A 19,478-nucleotide genomic window follows, 5' to 3' on the forward strand; every position below is an offset into this window, starting at 1 on the left:
ATGAGTGAGCTACGCGTGATGACTCTCAATGCCTGCTCGGTACGCAGTGTCATGAAATGGGCTCAGATGTCCTTGTATCTCAGGCGATATGAGCCAGATATAGTTTTCATTCAGGAGACTTATACCGACTCACCTACAATGCGATCCTTGCCAATGTACGATTTTCATTTTACTACTCCAATGGTTCCACATGCAGGGACCGCTATAGCAGTCAAGAAAAATGTTAGCGTTTGCTCTGTCTCGTCATGTGATCTTACCAGGCTATGCATTGTCGCTAAGGTAAACGATCTACCGTATGTTCGCTGAGAAACGACAATGGAGATGTGTTGACAAGCAGTTACGATAAAGCCAATTTATTAAATTCCTACTTTAAGAGCGTGTTCACGGAGCCTTCCGAAAACTCACCCGAGACCGATGACAATCCCTGTCTACATAAGATGCCAGCTATTGACATTAGTACGCTCGGAATAGAAAATATATTGAAATCGCTTAGTCCAAATAAATCACCTGGTCCAGACGAAATCCCTGCTCGCGTATATAAAGAACTAGCCTCAGAAATTGCCCCTTACTTGCAGTTAATATTCAGTAAATCCATCAAGCAACACGAAGTACCTAATGACTGGAAAATCGCTAATGTAACGCCTATATTTAAAAGTGGAGACAAGGAACAGCCATCTAATTACAGGCCGATATCCTTAACGTCCATCTCTTGCAAAGTCCTTGAACACATCGTAGTCAGCTCGGTAATGAAACACCTAGACGCGCAAAACTTATTAATGGGAAATCAACATGGATTCAGGAAAAGCAGATCGTGAGAAACTCAGTTAGCGCTTTTTGCCCACGATATTTTAGTCTCCGGGGAAGACAACATTCCAGTAGACGCGATTTTTCTTGATTTCAAAAAGGCATTTGATAAAGTACCCCACGGAAAGTTAATAATAAAACTGAAATCTTATGGCCTAGACGAAGATGTCATTTCCTGGATTAGAGAATTTTTGAGCGACCGCGTCCAAAGAGTAGTATTAGACGGTGCAGTCTCCAATGAGGTTAGAGTCACTTCTGGCGTTCCTCAGGGTAGTGTCATTGGCCCACTTCTATTCCTTCTTTATATAAACGACATTGGCGAAGTAGTGCAGAGTAAGTTACGATTATTTGCAGACGACGCTGTAGTTTACAGAGAAATTCGTTCCAGCAAAGATATAGATGAACTTACGAATGACCTTGCTGCTATCCAAGCTTGGTGCGATGCTTGGCAGTTAGAATTAAATTTGGAAAAATGCGTCGTAATGAATTTCTGGAAGAAGAATAACTCCCTACAGCGTAACTATGCCATTCGGGGCACGCAGTTAAAGGCAGTTGAATCTGTGAAATATCTAGGGGTTAGACTCAATAATGATCTATCGTGGAATAAACATATTCGAGAAATAACCGGTCAAGCTAATCGTAAAATGGGTTTTGTTAAAAGAATATTAGGAAAGTGCGACGACAAAGTGAGAGAAATTAGCTACTTTTCCCTCGTTAGACCACATTTGGAATACGCTGCCAATGTTTGGGACCCTCATGAAAAAGGCTTAATAACAGAGTTAGAACGCGTGCAAAGAAGAGCTGCCAGGTATGTGAAAGGTCGTTACGATAGTCTTGTTAGTGTAACTGACCTCTTAGATAAACTCGGATGGGAATCTCTGTCGGACCGTAGATTGAAAAATAGACTAAACCTTTTAGATAGATTCAAGAGCAGTGTCTTTTCTGACGAAGTTAACCATATCTTGCGGACGCCAACGTACTACGGAAGATCAGATCATATAAATAAAGTAAGAGAGATAGATTGCAGAACAGACAGATTCCGAATGTCATTTTTTCCACGATCAATAAGAGATTATAACGGCAGCAATAGAACGCGTAAATAGATTGCATGACTTGTAGTGTAGCCTACTAACCTATGTAAAACTTACTGCATGTTTCTGAATTTCTATTATATATTCTATTTCCAACAGCATATAGTAGTATAGTTTGTTATTATACGGGACGTTTCTTGGACGGTGTGGTGTGCATGTGGGATTCCAAATGCATGCTGCATGCTGGTGATTGATCACCCCCTGCCAAACACCCTAGAGGTGGCTCGCAGGGTAATTTGTAGATGTAGATGTAAGAGTTTCGACCAATTACCCAGACCGTCAAAATGTCCTTTTTGTTACCATATATGGCCCTCACATACAGGATAATGCGGTTGAATTAATGCATTTAGTTAACCTGTACATTACAAACACTATTTCAACTCAGGGCAATCAAAACACATGGGTGATTGTTGGTGGTGATTTCAATTGCACTCTTGTTCCCAGAGCTGATAGAACAAATGGAATTGAGAGATACCCAAGGTATGCTGCCGCCTTAAGACATCTTGTAAATCAACACCGTCTCATTGATGTTTGGAGACGTTTGAGATCCAATGATCCTGGCTACACCCACCTGAGCCACAGCGGAATAGCTACTGCTTCACGGTTAGACCGCTTTTACATTTCTGAGGAGAAAATTGAACGTGTCCGACGGGTTGAGACATTTCCTTCATTTTCAGACCACAAAGCCGTCATGATGTGGTTGGCTGTGTCACACGCCACACATAAGTCACCTTACTGGCGTTTTGACAATACACTTCTTGAGAATGAGGAATATTGCAAGCATGCAAAACTATTAGCTACGTCCTTGCCAACATTGCGATCTTATGATGGACCGATCTCTGCTTGGGAGGTGATTAAGTCGGAGATTAAAGAACACGCAATTATTTATAAAAGGGGTATCAAGACGAATGCGCAAAATGATGATGGCTACTATGCTCGAGAAGCCAAAGCTCTGGTGGCCAAGGTGGGCTGGGAGCGCATCTTAGCAAATGATGCACCTGCCACTGCTCACTTATCACAGTGGGCATCAAGGTTGATGCCTAAGCCCATTACCAGACTCAAAATTTGTGGGAGATGAGAAAGTGATCCTTCAAAACTTGCGGCTGAGGTTCGTCGACATTTTGCTGATGTTTTTAGTCCACCGACACATTTAAATTGTGATCCTAGCGTGGATATAGATTCCTTCCTCTCGACTCTCACTCCTCTTACCGAGGACGATTGTCGTTCCCTTGAAACTCCTCTCAGCGCTGATGAGGTGTTAAATGCGCTCAAGAGTTTAAGTAAAAGCAAATCCCCGGGAATGGATGGCCTGACCCCTGAATTTTACCTCAGATTTTGGGATGTATTGAAAAAACCCTTCCTAAGAATGGCTCATGCCAGTTTTGAAAGAGGAAGGCTTCCTCGAACCTTATCTACGTCAGTAATAACGCTTATGCCAAGAACTGATAAGGTCGAGACAGTTGACTCTCTTAGACCTTTGTCCATAACTAATACTGACTACAAAATTTTAGCGAAGGCTCTCTCTAATAGATTGTCAAAAGTTATCTCCTCTCTAGTGTCTGAAGAGCAATCTTATTGCATTCCTGGGAGAACCATATATGACTCAATTGCATGCACTCGAGATCTTGTTAATCTTCATAAAAATAGCCAAGAACCTCTAGCTGTGGTATCCTTGGATCAAAAAAGGCTTTCGATAATGTAAGCCATACTTTTTTATTCAAAGTTATGGAAAAAATGGGATTTGGTATGAGTTTTATTAACATGATCAAAACCCTTTATGAAAACTCTTTATGCATGGTAAGAATTGTGACAGATCTCACCAGTCCCATTCCATATTATTTTATAACCACCATCCCCGAGACGACTACAAAGAACTTTTGGAGTTGTGTATAGTGTGGTTGGGTGGTGTGGTTCCCAAGAAAGAGAAGTATGTGGTTCGCCCCCCAGGCCCAACTGACAAATCACGGTGGATGAATTAGGAGCTCTACGCTTTTAAAACGTGGATGTTTGGCAAGCAATTGCGTTTGTCGACACACGACAGTGACAATTTATTCAAATTGTGTTGCTTCATTGAAATTGCATTTATGAAACATTGGTACACCAGTTCCGTGGCAGTGAGCGCTCCGAGAATGGATCTTGAGCTACTTAAAGTCCTTGCTTGGAAGAAAGACCCTCACTACGCAGCAGCTATGGCCAAGTTTTGTAACCATCTATGGTTAAAACTTTCGAAAACTTGAATTGTATGGCCCTCTTCGATGAAATGGTTTCTGACGACGAGAAAAGAGACGTTGCGGAAGCAATCAGAGACAATGAGTGGTCTGATGTTGACGCACCTCGGGCTTCTCTTCCGCCTAATCGGCCTATTAGTGAGCTGACTCTCGCTGACTTCGCTTCGAAAGGTTCTGTGAAGTTTTTCAAAATTATTAGTACTTCGCCGACATTTTTGTCGCGAGATCCGTGCACATGGAAAAGTGACGTAGACTATCTATAGTTCAACACCTTAAGGTTGTTAATGATACTGCAGAGAGAGGAGTTCAATTAATAAAATATTTTCTAGTCAAGGAAAAATTGACAAATGATGAGGCTCAGAGGCAACATCTGTTCGGCAAAAGTTACAAAATATTATGTAATTTTGTAATATTATGTAATTTTGTAAATATTTTGTAATTTTTGCCCCTCGTACTACATAGGAGAATGTACCACACCCATATCCATCCGAATGAATAACCACAGGCACTTCCTGCAAAACTCCCCCCTTTCATGAACCCATCCCCATTCACACTTCCTCACACAACAGTACCTTCAACCAATGTTTTTCCCTGACCTTCATTGAATATTTGCCAGAGAGGGCAACTATCATCGAGGTGAGGACGAGGGAGATGGCCCACATCTGGGTTGAAAGGGCGTTTGAAACGCCCGGGCTAAACATCGCCCATTAACAGCCAAAACAAACCCTACCCTCTCTTCCCCCCCTCTCCCCTTCTTCCACCCCCACTACCTCACCAAGGAGGGCGACTGGAGGAACTTACCCTGCCTGCAGCAGTTCACCTTCAGCACCGAGGATAGCGGGTCAACCCGCTGAAACGTCTGAACGTTTTTTGTGAGTGTCCCTTTTTTACGTGTGGCTATGTTTTTATTAGTACAATTTTTGTTCGTTCGCCTCGATCGGCCACATACTTATAAATACATATATATATATATATATATATATATATATATATATATATATATATATATATATATATACCTTTCATATACTGTATACGTATGTGTTACATATGGAAACCGTATCTGAGAGGTATGTGTATACCTTTCGTACACTGTTTCGATATGTAATCTCAGTGGCGGATGCATATGGGAGGCGCGCCCCCCAACCCTTTCCTGGCCGCCCGCATAACCAAACATTGCAGGACTATAATTTTAACTTTTTTATATCATAAGATGGCTTTGTATTTCATGTGCGTATAATCAGTTCAAATAACACTCTCTTAAACTTTGCATGTGACTTTTTATTTTTTTAGGATAAAAGTAAAGGTTGGTCAGATATCTTTTGCGCCCCCCTCTAGTAGAATTTTAAAATTGCAAAAAAAACTTAACGGTTCAAGCAATTTGGGTCACTTTGTATTACTCCTCTCATATAGGCTTCACGATAGGCTTGCGTGTTGTTGGGGGTCTCGGCGATCGCCGTCCAGCCGACCTGCCGCCAGACCCTGCTGGGTAAAACGGATTCTGCCTACGACGCGACGCTCTCTTCCGTTGGGGGCAACCTTGTATTCTCACTTGCTTGGGAGTGTACTTACTTGTGTTTTAAACAATCTACGCGTCACGAAGTCTATCTTTTGATAAGTGCTACGTAAATTCTGGGAGCTGCGGCAACCTCCGTGCAATCAACATGCCTGGCGGCGACGCCATGGCAAATTCTTCAGAAGAAGACGACAACTCCTACACTGACGACGACGTCGAGCGACTCTTCTCTCCGCCGTCAACCGCAGACATCGACACCGGTGCCTCTTCCTGCGGCACAGCCAACCCTGATCCAGAAAAGTCGGTAAGTCACAGTGTGGCTCCCCCCCCCCTCCCCATGTGAATTTAGTTCCGAATAGGAAGACAGTTACAATCTCCGTGCCTGAAAGGATTACTCATGATCCCCGCTTCCGTCAATTAGTTGGACTCCCTATGTTAGAGCCGACTACTCTAGTGACTGTAGATGCTGAACGGCCCTCTTTAGGACCATCTAGCTTTTTTCAATCGTTTTCGTTAGAAAATTCTTCACCACATGCTGAAAAAACCGTCTCTCAAGAGCCTGAAGATGATGACCGGCCCTTTTCAGGACCGATTAAGAGAAAATGTGCTCGTCTTACTCCTCCTTTGCCAGATTATGTGCCGGTACCTACCGCTAACCAATTCTCTGCGCTAGCTGACGAACAACCCGAAGTTCCCGCCGATGTTCCATCCGCTTCATCAAACTCAACTGCTTTCTGCCAGCCCAGAACTAAGCATCCTTCAGCGCCTTCTGTTCGCAATTCTGAAAACCAGCCTAAATCTGCCATCCCACCGATATTTCTGAAGAATCAATCCGATTGGTCAACAAAATCTAAAGAAATTAAATCCGTTTGTGATTTCCCACCAGTTTGCCATTCCACCGGATCCAACATCAAAGTGCAGCCGACTACTTCGTCTGATTATAGAGCAATAGTTCGTCTCTTCACAGAGAAAAAGTGGGAGTATTTCACGTACCAGTTACCAGAAGACAAGAAAATCTTTCTCCTTCTACGCGGTCTACCTGCTGATACTGATATTTCGGACATCAAATCGTCCCTGGCCAATAGATCCTTAATTCCGGAAGAAATCGTACAACTCCGTACAACTCGTCCTACCCGGCGCGAACAAGAAGCACGCGACAAGCGCCTAGCTGAAGATCCGCCGCTGCCAACCAGACTGCTTCCGCTTTTTCAAATCAAACTTCCATCTCTTGCTGATCGTCCAAAGTATGAAGCAATTACCAACCTGTGCGATCTTGGTGTAACTTTTGAAACCTTCAAGCCTTCTCCTGGTCCACCCCAAAGTAAAAACTGCCAGCGATTTGGACATACGCACAAATCATGTGGATTACTAACGAGATGCGTGCGATGCGGAGGACAACATTCTCACACTGAATGTACTGTAATTAAACCAGCTCCCCCAACCTGCGCAAATTGCGGAGAAAGCCATCCAGCAAACTACAGGCAGTGTCCTTCATATATTTCTTATGCTGAGCGACTCCAGTCATCGCGCCGAGCTGCAGCCATTCCTCCTGCTCCCCGCCTTAGCTCCAATACTACCTTTCCTTCACTTCAGGCTCATACTCCCCCTCCTCCTGCTCCTCCTCCCCAACCTGCTTCTATCCAAGATACTATCAATTCCCTATTCCCTCCCTCAATTAAAAGCAAATTATTCTCATGGCTTTCTTCATCAATGAAGAAATTAATTACTCCTTCTGAGAAACCGAAGTTAGACATTATTCTAGAAGAAATTATACAAGCTGCCCTAATGTTTATCAATGATGGTTAAACAAAGCATTGCTAATCAATTACGGATATTCCAGTGGAACATCAATGGCATCACAACTAAAACTGAAGAACTGCTGCACTTGTTACGTGAGCACCAAGCCGACATCGCATTAATCCAAGAAACCCATTTGACTTCAGACAAAAAACTCTTTATCCCTGGTTTCAAGCAATTCCGTTGCGATCGTCAAGGCAAATCCGGTGGAGGCGTCTTACTATTAGTCAAAACTTCCCTCCGATCTACTCAACTTCCCTCACCTGACTTGCAATCTTTGGAAGCAGTCGGCGCTGATATTCCAACAAAAATTGGCAACATCCAGCTTTGGTCCCTCTACCACCCGCCAAAAAAGCTGTCCACGGATGATCTTCGTGCGATTATCTTGATGCTGAACGAACGTGCCTTCTTAGGTGGTGACTTCAATACGAAGCATATCAAATGGGGAGCCTCAACCACGAATGCAGCTGGGCGCAAACTGCTCTTCATCGCCAACGAAAGGAATGCTGCTATTCTCTCTCCATCCAGCTTCACGCATTACTGCAGCAATGGCGCTGATGACATCCTTGATATTGCCTTTGCTACCAAAATGCCTCCAATCGCAAATCCGATTACCATCGACTCGGCTGCCTCTGATCATCTCCCACTTATTTATTCCATCAACTGCTCTCCAAGCTCCCGTATTGCTCCACCGAAGACTGCAATAAATTTTAATAAATTTTCCCGTCTCATTAGAGATAATCTCTACAAACTACAAGAACTTCCGCTGTCCTCCCGCTCCGATGCAGACAATTGTGTCAATTCACTTACCGATACAATTAGTTCCTGTGCCAACAATGCAAAATTCATCATTCCGGAAGAACAAAGAAACGACGCTCTCCCATTGGAAATTTTATCAGTCATCAGAGAAAGGAATCGAGCCAGGAAATTGTGGCAATGTCTCAGAACAAGAGAAAATCACGAAAAATTCAAGGCACTACGTAACCGAGTCAACTCCCTAATGAGATCCCATCGGAAAGCTACCTGGGACAAGAAGATCGCCTCTCTCTCAACATCCGACAATTCCGTCTGGAAAATGGCTCGCTCTCTGAAGAATCCGGCCCGCCCTACTCCTCCGCTCGTCTCTGAAGACTCCACTGCATCAACTGACGCAGAAAAAGCAGCTCTCTTCAAGACCATCCTAGAAGAGCGCTTTACCAACAATTTTCCGTCCGAACTTGAAGAAGAAGCTGAAAACCAATGGATGAGTTTGAAATTCTGCCCGATTGATCGGCCTGCCTTAACGTCCACAAGCGAAATTATGAGCATTATTGATAACCTGAAAGTCAAGTCTGCTCCTGGTCCGGATTCAATTTCCAACAAACTCCTCAAACACCTTCCTTCTCCAGCAATAGCCTTCCTCGCCGTACTATTCAATTTTCTCATCCAAATCTCCTACTTTCCTACTGCCTGGAAATGCGCCAAAATTATAATGATCCTTAAACCTTTAAAACCTGCTACCAATCCTTCAAGTTACCGTCCAATCTCCCTTCTAAATACCCTTTCCAAAGTCTTCGAATCCCTAATTCATTCCCGACTCCAGCATTACCTCTCCTTGCACAATTATATCAGGCCAGAGCAGACTGGCTTCCGGCGACACACGTCCACGACGCATCAAATTCATCGCCTCTCGGAAACCGTCATCGATGGATTCAACCACCGCTGGATCACCCAAGCTGTTTTCCTCGACTTGGAAGCTGCCTCTGATAGGGTTTGGACTCTGGGCCTCATCTACAAACTTTCCTCCCTTCCTATTCCTTTATTCCTCCAAAAATTAATCCAATCCTTCACCTCAGATCGCTCCTTCTACGTCCAATGTAACTCCTCCTTTTCCGAAACTGCTCCTACATCCTCTGGTGTCCCTCAAGGCGCCATTCTCTCCCCTGTCCTCTTTAACCTTTTTACGAATGACCTTCCCACCATTCCCGGCGCAACTACTTTCCTATACGCGGATGATACCACATTCATTGCCCAGGGTTCAAACCCTAGAACAACGGCTGAACGGCTACAACTGCAAGTCGATGAATATGAAGATTGGGCAGAAACTTGGAAATTGACAGCGAACCCAAAAAAATGTGTACACGTCACATTTTCCCGTCGCCCAAGAGCCGGCATTGGAGAGCCGATCTTCTACGGAAATACAGAAATCCCGCGCGCTGAAAAAGCCACCTTCCTAGGAGTCATCCTGGATAAGCAAATGCGTTGGAAACAGCACATCAATTATGCAACGGGAAAAACCATTGCGGCTGCTTCTGCCCTCGGCCCATTGCTGCATAAGAATTCCAAACTATCGCTGAAGACTAAACTCCTCCTATACTCTTCAATGCTAAAACCGTTACTATCCTACGCCTCTCCAGTCTGGCTAATGGCTGCAAAGACCCATTTCAACCGCATCCAAACAACAGAAAATAAGATCATCAGGAGGCTAGTAGGAGCTCCCTGGTTTGTTCGAAATAAAGATATAAGGAAAGATCTCAAAATCACACCCATCTTAACGGAACTCAAAGCGTTTCTTCCTAAGTTCGAACGCTCATTAGCTAACACAGGCAATTCATTAATAAAATTTATGGAACTACTCTCTTGAAACTCCTTGTAAACATAGAACGCCAAAACATGCTCTAGTTCCCCATCATATCCCCTCCCCTTAATTCCCCAAAATTGCCACACTGTGACTAATTGACAAATATTAAGTTGAAATGAATTATTTTGCAATGTACTGTAGACAGCCGAATGGCTGGGAACAGTAAAAATGAAAAACTTGGAAATTTCGGCGTGGCGTGGCTCTCTTCCTCACGGCACGCTCGACTATGCTACAGCGAGGAACAGGAGGCAAATGACCAAATACTACTAACCTATTTGTACATAGAGTCTGGGCTACGTAAATTAAGTTCGAGCGTTATTGAGAAATATGGAATATCGTGACATTGGCTATCGGGAGGACTAAAAATATTGACCCGAAAAAATCGGTTTTTGCTGATATCGATACAGAGGTGTGAATATCACATTTCTATACAGACATTCGCGTTAATTAACAGCTACATTTATTCATATACCTATTGCTGGAAATACGTATTGTAAATACAGTAGATTCCGGTTAATTGGGACATTTCGGGACTTGTGCACTTTGCCCCAATTAAGCGGCTGCCCCAATTAGGTTAACTATCCTATATATGGGCATAAACAAACGTTGAAATGATAGAAAGAAGACTAAGGAATGTTTATATTGCTATATAAGTTTATTAATCTATTAATTTGATTAATAAATCAGCGAGTTTAGTTAATTTAGTGTCATTTTTACGAATTATAACAATTTATTTAAAAATATTTTTCACAGCCTCGGGCGACGTTGAATGAATGACTTTCATTAAGTCCTATTAAAGGAAAGTCCTATCCTCTTGCGGATAGTATAAAAATTGGGGCTTTCAAAATAGGGCAAGAATAGGAACATTTGTGAAAAATAAGAATAAATCAAAGAAGGAAAATAAAAAAAAATGGATTTCTGAAAACAAAAAGTTTAATTTTCGTCGCTAGTATAGAGTCTATGTCGCCGACTCCTGGTCCAATATAGCGGCATGCTGTCCCAATTAAGCGGAGAATACTCTGGGATATTCCTCTATTGGGTTCTATTCTTCAAAATCTGCCCCAATTAAGCGGCTGCCCCAAGTAACCGGTGGACCCATTAAACGGAATCTACTGTAACTTTTATATATAATATGACCCATAATGATTTTTCGTTCCGTGGTACGGGAAAAACGCAGAAAATTATTACATGCCAATATCGGGTTTAAAATATCGAATACAGGAATATCAAACATCGAGCATATAAAATAACGATATTCACGTTGAAAATATCGATGGTTTTTCTATATCGATCAAGGTCGCCCGAGCCTTATATAAATATATCTACAAATTTACTACATTCATTCATACGACGCCACAAGCTCAAACATACTATTAATTCATAGGGAAGGAAAGAAAGGGGGGGGAACAAATAATAGAAAATGGACGACGGGGATGTGATAGATGGAAAAACCGGGAACCAGATAAATCGAGTAAAAATGTGGCTTGCGGATTTCCTCATACCGCGCATGGGATCAGGTTATACCCCGCTCAACAGCATTGATCGTTGTGCGTCTGTACATACAACGGGCTGAAATAGAAAAAGCTGGCCAAAAATCAAAATATCAAACAAAAATTCATTATGAGAAGGGAGGGTATGGCCAGGTCGACAATCGCCGAGGGCCCCACAACGATAGCGTCTATCGTGAAGCATACATGAAAGGGTTAATTAATCAACTATTGCTCCCCAATTTTGTCAATGTCTGCCCCCACTAATCTTGCCACCCTTAACAGTGTTGCAACTTTTTTTGCAAAAATTGTAAAATTTTGAAACCAAAATCTCCGCGAGTCACCTACTAGTGCAGTTTTATCCTCTTTATCCGTCCCTAGTCTATCCCTTCTCCGACTTCAATCAGACATCAAATTCATTTATAATACCCTTAACTCCCACTTCGACAGTCCTGACATTGTTTCCTTCCTCAACATTAGAGTACCTTCCCGCCACACCCGATCTACTTCTTTACTCCACATTCCTACACCCAGGCTATCTGTAATTAAGCGCTCACTTTTCCATAGGCTTTCCCTTTTAATAAATACTCTACCCAGTGATATTGATCCGTTTGGTCTGACACTTAAACATTTTACTCATCGGGCATTAACATATTTATCGCATAAATGACTAGATAGCCGGATAAATGTTTTTTTTCTTTTTTATTCTATTTGAATTTGTTATCAAATAAGTATTCTTTAATTATTTAATATTTGTTGTCATAAGTGCACTTTAAATTGGTAGTATTGCTGTATGTGTATATATTTATTAAGATAAATAAATAAAATAAAATTAATTGGAATTAATCCGATCGGTTGTCATAGCGAAGTAGGCCATCGTGATGAGTCGCCAAATGAAAAAAGTCTCATCAAATTCCGATCGCGTTATCAACCACTCGGAATCAACAGCTCGCGATGACAACTGATCGCAATTATTCCGATAAATATCACACACGCCCTCCTCGGCGTTGCTTTTTGTATCGATTCCATTCCTTAATGACTAACATGAGAGGAATGGACGTACAGCGTACGATTTGGGAGAAAAAAATCCGTCAATATTGAAAAGATAAAATAAAATAAACAGATTGGGAAGGTGAAGGGGAATAGCATTAAGAATGATTATTGTATTCAGCTTGAAAATGTTTTAAGCAGGAGAAGTTTATGGTTAAGGGTGCCGAAGGCTTAGGAAAAATCAAGAAAGATGGCGTCAAGTTGGGACTTTTCGGCCATCGATTGTACGGCATGTTGTTGAAATATGGATAGGTTTGTAAAACAAGAGCGACCCGGAAGAAAGCCGTGCTGATCAGGGGAGAGAAAGGGAGAGGTAAAGTAGTAAAGTCGGTTAAGGATGATCCTTTCACAGACCGAGGAAAGAACGGGAAGAATTGAGATGGGCCGATAATTAGAGACGTCATTTTTAGGACCAGTTTTATGGATAGGAATAACATTTGCTATTTTCCATTGTGACGGAAATACGACATAGTGGAAGCAGCGATTTAAAAGGAGGGCAATAGGAACTGAGAGAGTCTGAGCACAGTTGCGAACGAATACAGGACTGAGACCATCAGGGCCAGGTGAGCGGCAGAGGGGAATCTTAGATAGATATTTTGCAACTTCCTTGGGATCTGTCCGAATCTCTGAGAGGCAGTGGCTGTTGACAGGGGAGAGGGAAAAGTCGTCTGTAAGTGTGAAATTTGACGTCGGTGCTTGACTTCCGGTGAAATATTCGTGGAAGAAGTTTGGTCTGTCTGTTCCTACGGCACAGGAATTTTTTAGGGACACAGCATCGGGAATTCGAGGGATGTTACGGCGTTTATTGAGAAAGGTCCAGAATTATTTTGGATCTGAGGTTATGGAGGAAGACAGTTCAGAGATATTCTCCTTATAGTCACGGCGTGTTAGGGATTTAGATAGGCGACGAAGGTCCGAGAACACTTTGTAGGTGTTTTCACTGGGGTAGTCTCTATATAGATACCAAGCTCGATTTTTGTTGCCAAGGGTATGAATTGTGTCGGGCTTAAACCACGAAGGGAATCTTTTAGTCCTTGGGGGTCACAAAAGGAACAGTCTTTTATGGCACTGTCGATAACGGAGTAGAAGAAGTCCACTGCTTCATCCGGAGACAATGAGCTGAGGATAGACCAAGGGATTAACTTAACAGTTAAGGTCGTTCCAGGAATCCTTCGACCAAGCAGGGAAGGGTTTGTGGGGTCTGTAGGGCGCCCCGCGGCGATTCCGAGAGCCTTGGAAACAAAACGTAGCGTCGAGGGACTTTTGGTCGGAGTCGAAAATGTTTCGGCCAGGGGTGATAGAGATGGGGGGGACTGAGGAAATGAGGAAAACCAATGTTGCCAGGTTTCTGGTGGCATGAAGATTAAACTGCAATAAGCGGAGTGCATTAATGAAGTGATTAACCCATTTCTTCCCAACGTTGCGTGAACGCAACGCAAACTTTGCGATTTTTTTCTCCGTATTTGTTATTGATAAGAAGTTAATATTTTTAACAGGTAGTTCAATGCTTTTAAAAATATTATGAATTTTTTCACAGAAGAAATTTAATAACTTTTGTTTTTTCAATGGCCTTTTCATTTATATGTAAGTCGTTATTTTAGGTTATCTTCTAAGTTTGCATATTATGTTAAATCTGAGGCACTCGATGATTATATCTCTCAGCAAATACAATGATGCATTTGTATTCTAGGTCATTGCAACAAATTGGGTGAATTTGACTAAGTGGTTTTCAAATTATTTAAGAATAAAGCAAGTGTTGCGTTCACGCAACGTTGGGAGGAGCCCGGTAATCTAGGTAAACGGCGCGCCGCAGCGGTATTCGTTTAGAGTGTTTCTTTTTGGACTTGAAATGTAATGTTTATCAAGAATATGTTACCTTTTTATGGTGAAACTTTAGTTTCAGGCCATTGTACAGTATTTTAGCCCTAAATATACATCTACATAAGTGTTTAAGGGTCTTTACTAGGATGTTTGGCAGGTGGTGAGTTTTCAGCGAGTTGTGACTGTTTGATATTTTTAACTTCACGTATCGAGCAAGATTAAACCAGCGTTTACTTGTGCTATAGTGGAAACTTACTGTGACCTAAACAAAGGATGCATAAAAACTTTGCTATAGAGTTGTCCAGAAAATATAATGATTTCTGTAGGCGTCTGCAATTTCAAGATATACTGGCATCCTAAGGTAAGAACGGTCTGCTTATCACAGTTGACAAGTTTGCAAAAAGCAAGTGAGTATGTGAGGGTTAGCAAATAGATCGTAAATTCGTATTTACGTGGTCTTGTTGACTAGGATCCAAAGGGAAGGTAGTGGGAGGGTAAAAAGTATAGTTAGGCTGGGCGGGGATATCCCGGCACCAATGGGTCTCCGTGCACAGCGGGGGTTGGCGAGTGAGCAAAATGAATGGAGAGATAAGAGGGATCACATTATCGCAGTATTTTCTGAGAAATTCATGCCCACTGGCCGCTGACGATAATGAGCTGGTAAGGCTCCAAATGAGGGTGCAGGTCATTTCGAAAGAAATTTTTTCAGAACTATGAGTGACTATGAATGCACAGGGATTCCACGAAAAATATTTCTTGGTATATTGACTCAGGTAAAGGGCTTTCTGGGTATTACGGTATACAGAAGAGGTGTTGTTCCGTTCCATCTGCTTTTACTATATCTGTGGTTGTCTGTTGAACAATCGTTCCCTCCAAATAACCTGAACTCACATTTGCAGCCTAAGTTGTTCACTATCGCCAGTGATCATAGGGCGTGAAATTCTCAGAAAATATTCCAATAGCGTGGTATTTCTTCCGTTCTAATGTTTAGTGGTTATTACACCTTAGCAAAAAATATTACTGGAGTTAGGACGCGTTCCTAATGTGCTTCAAACGATGTCCCGGAAGCGTTTTGTTGAACCCAAAATGTTCTTACGCCTGACTGGTAACATAAGTTTAGAGCAGGGGGTAAGTTTTCTAAGATACTTCCATACTTTGTGAGCTCAACCAAATATTTGTACGGTTAAATACAATTTCTCTTAAATTATCTTTTGACGAGAAGATGATGCCATATTTTAGCGAAAGTGAAGGAGCAATTAGTCATTATCAATAGCAGACACTTTGTTGCTTCCGCGATACAAAAATTTCCTATTATTTGACCGGTTTCTTTGTATGTTCTGTACTTTATAATGGTCAAACCGAAAACCGGTCAAATAGTATAAATTTTTATAAATACTTTGTGGAAGTCACAAAGTGTCTGTTATTGATAATATGGACCTTCTACCACGTACAAGCTTCAAGTTTCGATTTGAGCAACTACACTTTTAGTCACTATAATATTTGATTCGTTGATATTGATTAGATGGCTATTGATATTTGATTAGATAGTCAATATAATATTTGATTTGAAACTTGCCATAATATAGGACATAACTGAATAAATAGCTTGCGAAATACAGTAAGGAAAGACAAGGTTGGCCACAATATTGTTCGTGACGAAAAAAATCACGACGACGATGCCGAGTTTGTAGCAGCCAGATGTGTACGCAACGTTTCACCAACCGCAAACTAAAAACAATAAATGTATAAAAATCGATGATGATGAATAGACAAGTTAAAATCACCAATCAGAATCACGTTGCCGATGTCAACAGCTTTTAGCACAGAGTCAAAACACTTTTCTAATACAATTGAGTCACTTGCTGGAGGGCGATAAAAACAACCAATGAGTATTTTACTCGACTTACTCTTGGGATATTTATGAGAACAAAGAGACACTTCACTCCAAACTATTTCACATCCTGTCTCTAAATCTCTCCGTCGCTTGGACTGATAAGCTGAATTAATTGCGAGAAGGACTCCTCCCCCTCTCGATGGTCTGTCTCGGTGATATACGGTATGGGTGCTAGAAAAGGACAATTCACTGTCACTAATGGATGAATTTAGCCATGTCTCGGAGAGGGCAATTACATCGAAGGACGACAACTCATGAGCATGTGAATCACACGAGGACAACTTAATTAATAGTGTGAAGCACAAATGTCTTGGTGGAGATAAACCTACCCGCAGGGAGGGAGTTAACGGAATTATTACAATCGTTTTTCATTCCGAACGGTTGATTCTGATTAGTTAGCAATGCGAACGGAATTTGATTTGCATGAAAATTTTCAATTCGATGGCGATATGAGCTCTCTTATTGACTTGAAGGAGTGAATATTTGAAAAAGCAATGAAGTCCAACAGCCTCGAAACAAATTGGATTCAACTTTTCTAAATGAAAAACGACCTGATGTATGTCAGTTTAAGCACATTACCCTTGGTCGGATTCGAACCCGCGACCTCTTCATTGACAGGCAAGCAGACACTTAGCACGTTGATAATGAGGCCAAGCAGACACTGTGAGATGAGATAAATGAGTCAGCGTGGTATACTACTTTGCTATTTTATCGAAACATAATTTTCCATCGGAGGAGAGAGAGACACTTTTTCTTTCATTCGAGACGTCCTCGTATCCATTTTATCCGGAGAAACTGGTCTTTTCACGCTGATCATTACTGATAATCATCAGACTCGTGCAATTTGCTAAGCGCTCTGACCTACACAGGGATGGTGTTTATGGATCCTCACAATCAACCTTCGTGATGTTTTTCTTTTTGAATTGGCACGAAATTTCCGGTGTCCTTAAGAAAGTATCATACCCACTCACTAAGCTGAATGCGTCAAATTCCCGCGTCCAATAGGTGACCAAGGAGCTGTATCTGGCATTTTTCAAATGAGGTTAAAATTGACCATTGCCATTCGTTTAAACGGGGATTTCTAAGAGCAAATAATGTGTATATTATGAAAACCCTAATGGTGGGTAACGAACAGCAATCAATGCATTTCGTTTTCTTTGATGAAGGAAACTACCCTATGGGTGACCAAAGAGCAGTGGTGGTTACAAATTATTTCATAGGGCGTTGGAAACACCGATGTAAGGTTAATTTAGAATTATTAAGTAAGAAAACCCTTGAAGTTTTACATTAAAAAAAAATTTAAAATTGAAAATATAAGGACTTACATTAGTACTAATTTCACTATGGAGGCGAGGCTTGTTCGTGTACAGAAGCAGAGAAGTCGAGAGTGGAATCATTCGAAATTTGGTGCTACCGAAGAATGATGAAGATAAAATGGATCGACCGAGCAAGTAATGAAAAAGTGCTAGGAAGAGTGGGAGAGAAAAGAGGCATCCTGAAAACCTTAATCAGAAGAAGGGACAACTTAGTGCGTATGGATTTCCGGGCGCTCCAGCCGCGTTCGTCGGTTTTGGGTGACGACGGTTTCGAGAGCCATCCTGCTCCCGTCTTCAGGTCGAAGTGGAGAAGCTTAATTTTCCGCCGAGTTATATAGGCAGGCCCCTGGGCGCTGATTGGCCAGGACCCTTTTCCATGTCTTGTCAATTGGGTAGCCGTGGTCTCTATTGAAGTTCTTCGTTTTGTATATCTCCAGGGCTTTTCTTATTTGCCGTGGGTAGTAACGGCTCTCCTTTACCAGTATTCTTGCCTTGTTGAACTCAATGGTATGTCCCGGCTCACTCCATGCGTGTTCTGCGATAGCCGACAAGTTGAACTGCTTCTGTCTCATGGCTCGGGCGTGTTCCTTCATCCTTGTGGCCATCCCTCGACACGTCTCTCCTACATATGATTTTCCACATGAGCAGGGCACTTGGTAGACACCCTCGTATAGCTCCTGTGGGATTTGGTCTTTCGGCCCGGGCACAGCGTCATGGATCTTGGTCACACAGTTGAATCGGGTGACCACGTCATGTTTTTTGAGAATTCTGAAATAATTTGAAATTCTGTGAAAATTTTGAAGCGCAAAGAAAACGCAACGGCTAAATATGAATGATGGGAAAACTCCGTGTGACGTATTTCTGGTTCCCGTTGCCGCAAGTGAAGCTACCATGAGGCGAGGCCTTGAGCGCTAATACGACGAGGATGCTAGCAGGTAGCCTTGTACCCTGCTATCTGGTAGCGCTTGGCTTAAATAAGGATTATTAATACCTTATCAAGCAAATAAAACTTTCCGATCTTAGCCAGTTTTAATAGGTGATTATTAAGGCATGTTTCCCTGAGCTCTGTGGCTCATGCATGCATTGGTAATCTCAGACGATGTAAAACTCCTATCTACTCTTATAGAAACTAGGTCCCTGTGCCGTCACATGGAGTGGCATAGCATGGGCGCCAGCCTGCCCTTTTTCAAATGACGATAAAATTGACCAACATCATTCGTCTAAACCGGTATTTCTATAGCCAAACAGTTTGTATATTATGAATACACTAGTGGTGGGCAACGAATCGCTATCAATGCCATTCGTTTTCTTTGATGAAAGAAACTACCCTATTCTATCTAGAGTAAATTGGATACCAAGGGGGGTGGGGGTGGATCTACTACTGGATTATAACATACCAAAAGCGCGTAAAATATGCCCTAAGTTTGGTTATAATAGGGTGGTTTCCTATTTTTTAAAATGCCCAGGTCGAAACACTATTACAACTGGAGTACGTATTTCACGATTTTAAAATTTTAAATGATAATATCTATTTTTCGCGATTAAATGAAAAGAGAAATATTTCAAGCGCGCGAAAATGCGACGGCCGAGCATGAATGCTGTGAAAAGCCCGTGTGACTTCATTCTGGCTCCGGCTGGTGCGGGTGAATCTAACTTGGTACGATGCTATGAACGGCGTGACGATAAGGCTTCTAGTATGTAGCAGAGTACCATTCTAGCAGGTATTGCTTGGCTTAGATAGGAATTATTAATATCCTATCAAACGAAGGAAACTTTCCAAACATAAGGTTAAAATAGGTGATTATAAAGAGATGTTTCTCTAGGCTCTGTGCCACATGCATGAATTGGTAATCT

This window comes from Ischnura elegans, chromosome 6 (genome assembly GCF_921293095.1).
Source record: "Ischnura elegans chromosome 6, ioIscEleg1.1, whole genome shotgun sequence".
Lineage (NCBI taxonomy): Eukaryota > Metazoa > Arthropoda > Insecta > Odonata > Coenagrionidae > Ischnura > Ischnura elegans.